The sequence below is a fragment of the Cetorhinus maximus genome, chromosome 14, assembly GCF_964194155.1.
Source record: "Cetorhinus maximus chromosome 14, sCetMax3.hap1.1, whole genome shotgun sequence".
Classification (NCBI taxonomy): Eukaryota; Metazoa; Chordata; class Chondrichthyes; order Lamniformes; family Cetorhinidae; genus Cetorhinus; species Cetorhinus maximus.
In genome coordinates, this window is record NC_135892.1 from 7,843,764 (window position 1) to 7,849,763 (window position 6,000).

Below are 6,000 nucleotides of genomic sequence, written 5' to 3' on the forward strand. Positions count from 1 at the left end.
TTTTGCGTGGCCCCCCCACCTCTGCCAAAAACACGCCCAGTGGGTAAAATCCAGCCCCTTGTGTTGACATTGCTACTCGAGTGTCTCCGCTCTCATGTGTACATTCCAGGCTGAGTGCTACATATTGTGACATTTTATTGACCCACTGTGAGTAAAAAACGTTTTCACACAGCGAGTGGTTCGGGTCTGGAATGCACTGCCTGGAAATGTAGGGGAGGCAGGTTCAATCGTGGCATTCGAGAGGGCGTTGGATGAATTATCTGAATAGAAACAATGTGCAGGGGGTCACAGGGAAAAGGCAGGAGATTGGCACCAAGTCATAATGCTCATTTGGAGGGCTGATGCAGACATGATGGGCCGAATGGCCTCCTTCTGCACTGTAACAATTCTGTGATTGTGATTCCAAACAGCAATATATACTAATACAGTTAATGATTATGTTGAGCCTATACTCTTTTGGAGTTTGGAAGAAGGAGGGATGATCTCATCGAAACATATGGGGCTGCATCTTCCGGTCAGCGAGTGGAGGGTGTAAAATGGCCGTCGTGTAAAATGGCGCGGGGTGAGGTCGGGCGTGTGTCCCGATGTCACCCCGTGTTATTTAGGTTTACAGTTCGGAGGGCGCACAGCCGACTCAGCTGAGCACCCGCCGAACTGTCAACGGTCACTTAAGCCCGTTAAAAAAGCAATTAAGCTTAATTAAAGGACCCGCCCGTCCAACCTTAAGGTTGTCGGGCAGGCCAGGAGGCCAGGCGGCCTTTAGAAAAAAACATGAAACCTCATCCCCGGGCGGGATCAGGTCTCATGAGGGCATTAAAATGTTTATGAAATGTTGAAACAAAAGGAATTGACATGTCCCGGCCTGTGTGACAGTGGCACATGAGGGGACAAGTCAGGAATTTCCTTTCCACACTTCCACAAATTGTTAAACCTTCCGGCGATCGCCCTGAGGCAGCACTTTGCTTCCGGGAGATCTGTGGGCTCTTTCACCCCCACCCGCCCGCACAGGGAGCACACAGCGCTTCCGAGTGGACATCGCGCTGGGCGGGCCTTAATTGGCCCGCTCATGTAAAATGGCGGCGCGCCACCCAATCGGGGGCGCCGCTAGGGAACCCGCCTGCCCACGCCCACGCCCACTCCCGCACACCCACCCCCAACGGGGGGGGAAAACGTTGCTCATAAAATTCTTTACGGGGCTGGACATGGAGAGGCTGTATCCAGTGGCTGGAGGGCCCAGAATGAGGGGTCATAGTTTCAGGGTAAGGGGTTGGCCATTTTGGACTGAGTTAAGAGGAAATGTCTTCACTCAGAGGGCTGTCAATCTTTGGAATTCTCTAAGATAAAAGCAAAATACTGCGGATGCTGGAAATCTGAAACAAAAACAAAAATACCTGGAAAAACTCAGCAGGTCTGACAGCGTCTGCGGAGAGGGATACAGTTAACGTTTTGAGTCCGTATGAGTCTTCATCAGAACTGAGACATATAGAAATGAGATGAAATATAAGCTGGTAGAAGGAGGTGGGACAGGAGACACTCCTTTGTCCTTTAGTCTATGACATCTTTGGCAGTCTCTTCTTGGCCTCCACCTATCACTGGCCCCCTATCGAGCTCTCCTGTCCCACCCGCTTCTACCAGCTTATATTTCATCTCATTTCTGTATTTTTTAGTTCTGATGAAGGGTCAGACGGACTCGAAATGTCAACTGTATCCCTCTCCGCAGACGCTGTCAGACCTGCTGAGTTTCTCCAGGTATTTTTGTTTTTGGTTGGAATTCTCTACCCTGGATGTCTGTGGATGCTCAGTTTTGGAGTATATTCAAGTTTGAGATTGACAGATTTTTCCACACAAACAGAATTTTGTCCACTCTTGTGTTGATCCTGTCGAAGGGACCTTGCGGGTCATTTTGACTTTGTGTGATAGTGTAAAATGGGTGATAAATGGGGATTAAAAATCAGGGATGGAGTTGGTGATGTTACAGAGTTGGAAGTAGACAGTCTTTGTGATGTGATTAGAAGCTCACCTCGGGGTCAAACGCAGGCCAAACTTAAGAACAGTCTGGTTCAGCATCAGACAGTTGCCAGGGAGTTGGATGGAGTCAGGGACTAGAGAATAGAGTCCGTGGTGAGGACCAAATACATGGGCTTCCATCTTTCCAATATTCCTCCTCTCTTCACTGAAAACAAAGAACCATTTCTGACAAGAATTGTCGAAGAACCCTTTGTTAGAATCACTCCTGAAGTCCCAAGTCCTTCTACAGCTCTTAACTACACATTTCAGGGGAAGAATGCACCCTTCTTAGAGGAGGAATTTCTCAGATTCTGACCCCCTGACTTGGCTTGAGCTTTTATTGGGCTTTGTGTCTCTCTGTAATTTTTGGATTGGGTGGGGAGTGCATATATTGTGACACACATGGTAGAAATAGTGTGGAGAAGGCTGAATGGACCAGAAGGTATTTCCCTGAGTGTCAGTGCTCATATGCTCTTTTTTGTTTGCAAGTACTTGCCTCTTTAAATCTGAATTGCCTGTCCCAACCCCCGGTTCTCTCTCTCTCTCTCTCTCCCTAAGGCAGTCCCTCGGGATCGAGGATGCCTTGCTTCCATTCTGGTTTGATGGGTTCTGAGATGGTTGGTAAGTCCAATGCGCGATCTGCTGACTCTGCCACACATGGGGGAAGTGGTGAACACACGAGAACTAGGAGCAGGAGTAGGCCATTCGGCCCCTCGAGCCTGCTCCGCCATTCAATGAGATCATGGTGGACCTGATTGTGGCCTCAACTCCACTTTCCTGGCTATGCTCCCACAACCCTTGACTCCCTTGTCGATAAAAAAATCTATCTACTCAGCCTTGGTGTTCGAAGGGTTGGGTGGATGGGTTGTTTGGAGGTTTGTGTGCTCCCTCCGACACCTCGATTTTGCCTCTGTATGTGCCTGACGAAGTTTGTGATGTGCTCAGCGCTTCCCGGATCAGGCTCCTTAGTGCTAATCCCATTTTGGCAACCAAAGATCCCATTGGGGTCCTAATTAGTCATAGGGCCCTGAATTGCATAATGCTGTCGGGCTACCAATTCATTCAGGCATACCTCTAGGCCACTTAAGCTGAGGACCCCAAGAAAATGGTGCTGGCAGCACAAGCGACAAAAATGGAGCAGTGCATCTTTTGTTGAGATATGAAGGCCTGTTCCTATTGGATGGAGGCCTCAAAACTCTGCCCCATATGTATCTAACACCAACACTGAAAGTGCAACATCTCTCTGCCCTCAAGCAATGACAAGCTAACATTATGTGCTTTGCGTTAATTCCCTCTCTAAATCTCTCTGCCTCCCTACCTCTCTTTCCTCCTTTCAGATACTCCTTCTAATTCTCATTGTTTTCAAATACCAAGATGGTCTCCTGACCTCTGTAACCTCCTCCAGCCCACAACCCTCCGAGATATCTGCGCTCTGAGATATCTACGCTCCTCCAATCCTGGGGTTGGATTTTGGAGAGCTGACTGCAACCCTGTGTCACTTCCAAGGGGGGCGGCTAGAGTGATCACGTGCCCGTCAGGCCCCTCACTGGACAGCGTCGAGCTTCTCATGCGATCTAGTCCCCAGTGGGGTGAAAATCCCACCCTGATGACTGCCAGCCAATCAGAAGCCGGCAGCTCTCCATTGCGGATAGCGCCACTGGGAGCGGTGGCTACTGCTGGTAACGCACTGTGGTCCAGCCTGAGGATTGCTGCCAGATCCCTGGACACATGTGAGTGGGTGCAGGTGGGATGGGGGTCGGGAGTAGGGGTGGGGGGAGGTGTGGCTGGTGGGTGCGGCATGGGGAGTGGAGGCAGGGGCAAGGGGTTGGCATTCAGTAGTGCCCTCTTATCCCTCCTTGATGCTGGTCCCTTAATGATGCCTGCCAATGAGGGATCCTCCCCTCCCCTCCGAGGCTGCAGGAACATCCGATTTGGTTTGCTGGATCCCCTTTGGAAGACACAGGAAATTCATGCAGCTCCCAGTAAATCTCTGAGCAGCTACAAAATTCCAGTGGGCTCGGAGGTACTGGCTTTAAGCGGCTCATCAATGAACTTAGTAACCACTAAGTGGGCAGGCTTCCTGCGTTGGGTCCCTCCCACCCCCAACTTAACTGCGAACAGTTTTCCCAACGTCAGGAATCGGATGTGACACTCCTGCCCGATTCTCCTTGCCCCCACGTCATTATTGCTGCCCCAGCGGGCTCCACTAAGCTCAGACCCTGGCATCTTGCACACCCCCCCATTTTAATCACTCCTCCATTGGCAGCCCCGCCTTCAGCTGCTAAGCCCTTAAACTTTGGAATTCCCTCGCTAAACCTCCGCCTGGATATCTCTCACCTTCTTTCGGACCTTCCTTAAAATCTGCATCCTTGACAAAGCTCGTGGTCACCTGACCCAATATCGCCTTATTGTGGCTCAGTGTCATACTTTGTTTTATAATGCTCCTGTGAAGCACTTTAGGGCATTTCATTAAGTTAAAGGTGGGGTATAAATATAAGTTATTGTTATCATTGTTAAAGGCACTATATAAATGCAAGTTGTTGTTTTGTTGTTGTGACAATAAGCACTCGTAATCCTGAAAATGGGTAACCTTCAAACATTTCCATTATTGCACATTTTGGTAAAAAGCATAACAGCTTTTATACATGACTGATAACATCTTGTCAAAAGTTGCTCCTGCATTGCTTGTTCCTAAGTCCAGCCTTGAGGAACAGAGTTGCCTTAAAGTGCAAAAATCTTTGTCAAGGGCATCACGAAGTGTAAAAGAAACCTTAGGCTTCGAATAACTTTGAGAGGATGTAACACTTAACTCTACCTGCTAGGTGAGTGTAATAGGAGTATCCATAATGAGCATTGAGGACAGAGTTGAGATTGAGGTAGAGCAGGTGGCTATTTTAGCTGTGTGATGATTGGGTACTGATGGATTCCTTTATAAGACCAGGCCAACAAATAAACATTAAGAGGGAAGAGGCGTTACACTTTATAGCTTCGTTGAGTGATTGGAAAGTAGCAGAGCTTAAACAAACTGTGCTGCTTACTCAGGAGCCATTCTGTACTGGCCATTTTCACTACTTTTGGTTCCGGAATGTGGTATTTCAGGAGACTTGCTTTTATTGGCTATTTTGTCACCGTATCACAGTATCTTTAGAGTGCAGAAGGAGGCCAGTTGGCCCATTGAGTCTGCACTGGCTCTCTGAAAGAGCATTCCACTTAGGCCCACTCCCCTGCCTTATCCCCGCAACCTCGCACATTCTCTCTTTTCAGGTAGCAATCCAATCCCCTTTTGAATACCTCGATCGAACCTGCCTCCAGCACCCTCTCAGGAAATTTGTTCCAAACTCCAACCACCCTCTCTACGTTCTTATCTTATCTTCCTATCCAATTTGGAAATGCAGGTTAATTGTTTCTTTCTTATTTTTATAACTATTATGCAACAGCACCTTATGATTTGGGTGAATGCAGGTAAAGTTAGAGTACGGAACATACCACAGAATGGTTTAGTCAGGGTAATGCCGCAATCCCATTGCTCTAGCTGTTTCCTTCTGAAAGGCCTGGTAAATCCGAGCGTTCTTTTCCAAGTGGGGACATGTCGATATTCAAGCATTCCCAGAAGGAAAAATGCAGTAAAAGCTGGGAAATAAGAATAATGGTTCGAACTGGTCTTGTACACCTTAAAATGGAACACCAGTAAAAACTGGGAAATAAGAGTACTGGTCAGAACTGTTTTTTCCCTTCTGGATTACTAATCATGATGGAATCACTAGTGCCTCCTGTACACCTTTTAGCGGTGAGCGGGATTTTGACCTCTTGCAATGAAGGGGGTCATTATCGTTTTTAAAAAGTTAATCCAAAAGACTTTTCATTTTGTACCATGATGAAGCCTGCCTCAGATTAATATTCTCATTAAACATTCAGCTCTATGTTTTATCCTGCTGCTTATACTCTGAACTGCTTGGAGTCCAGCGTGCGTTTAAAATCATCCCACCTTTCACT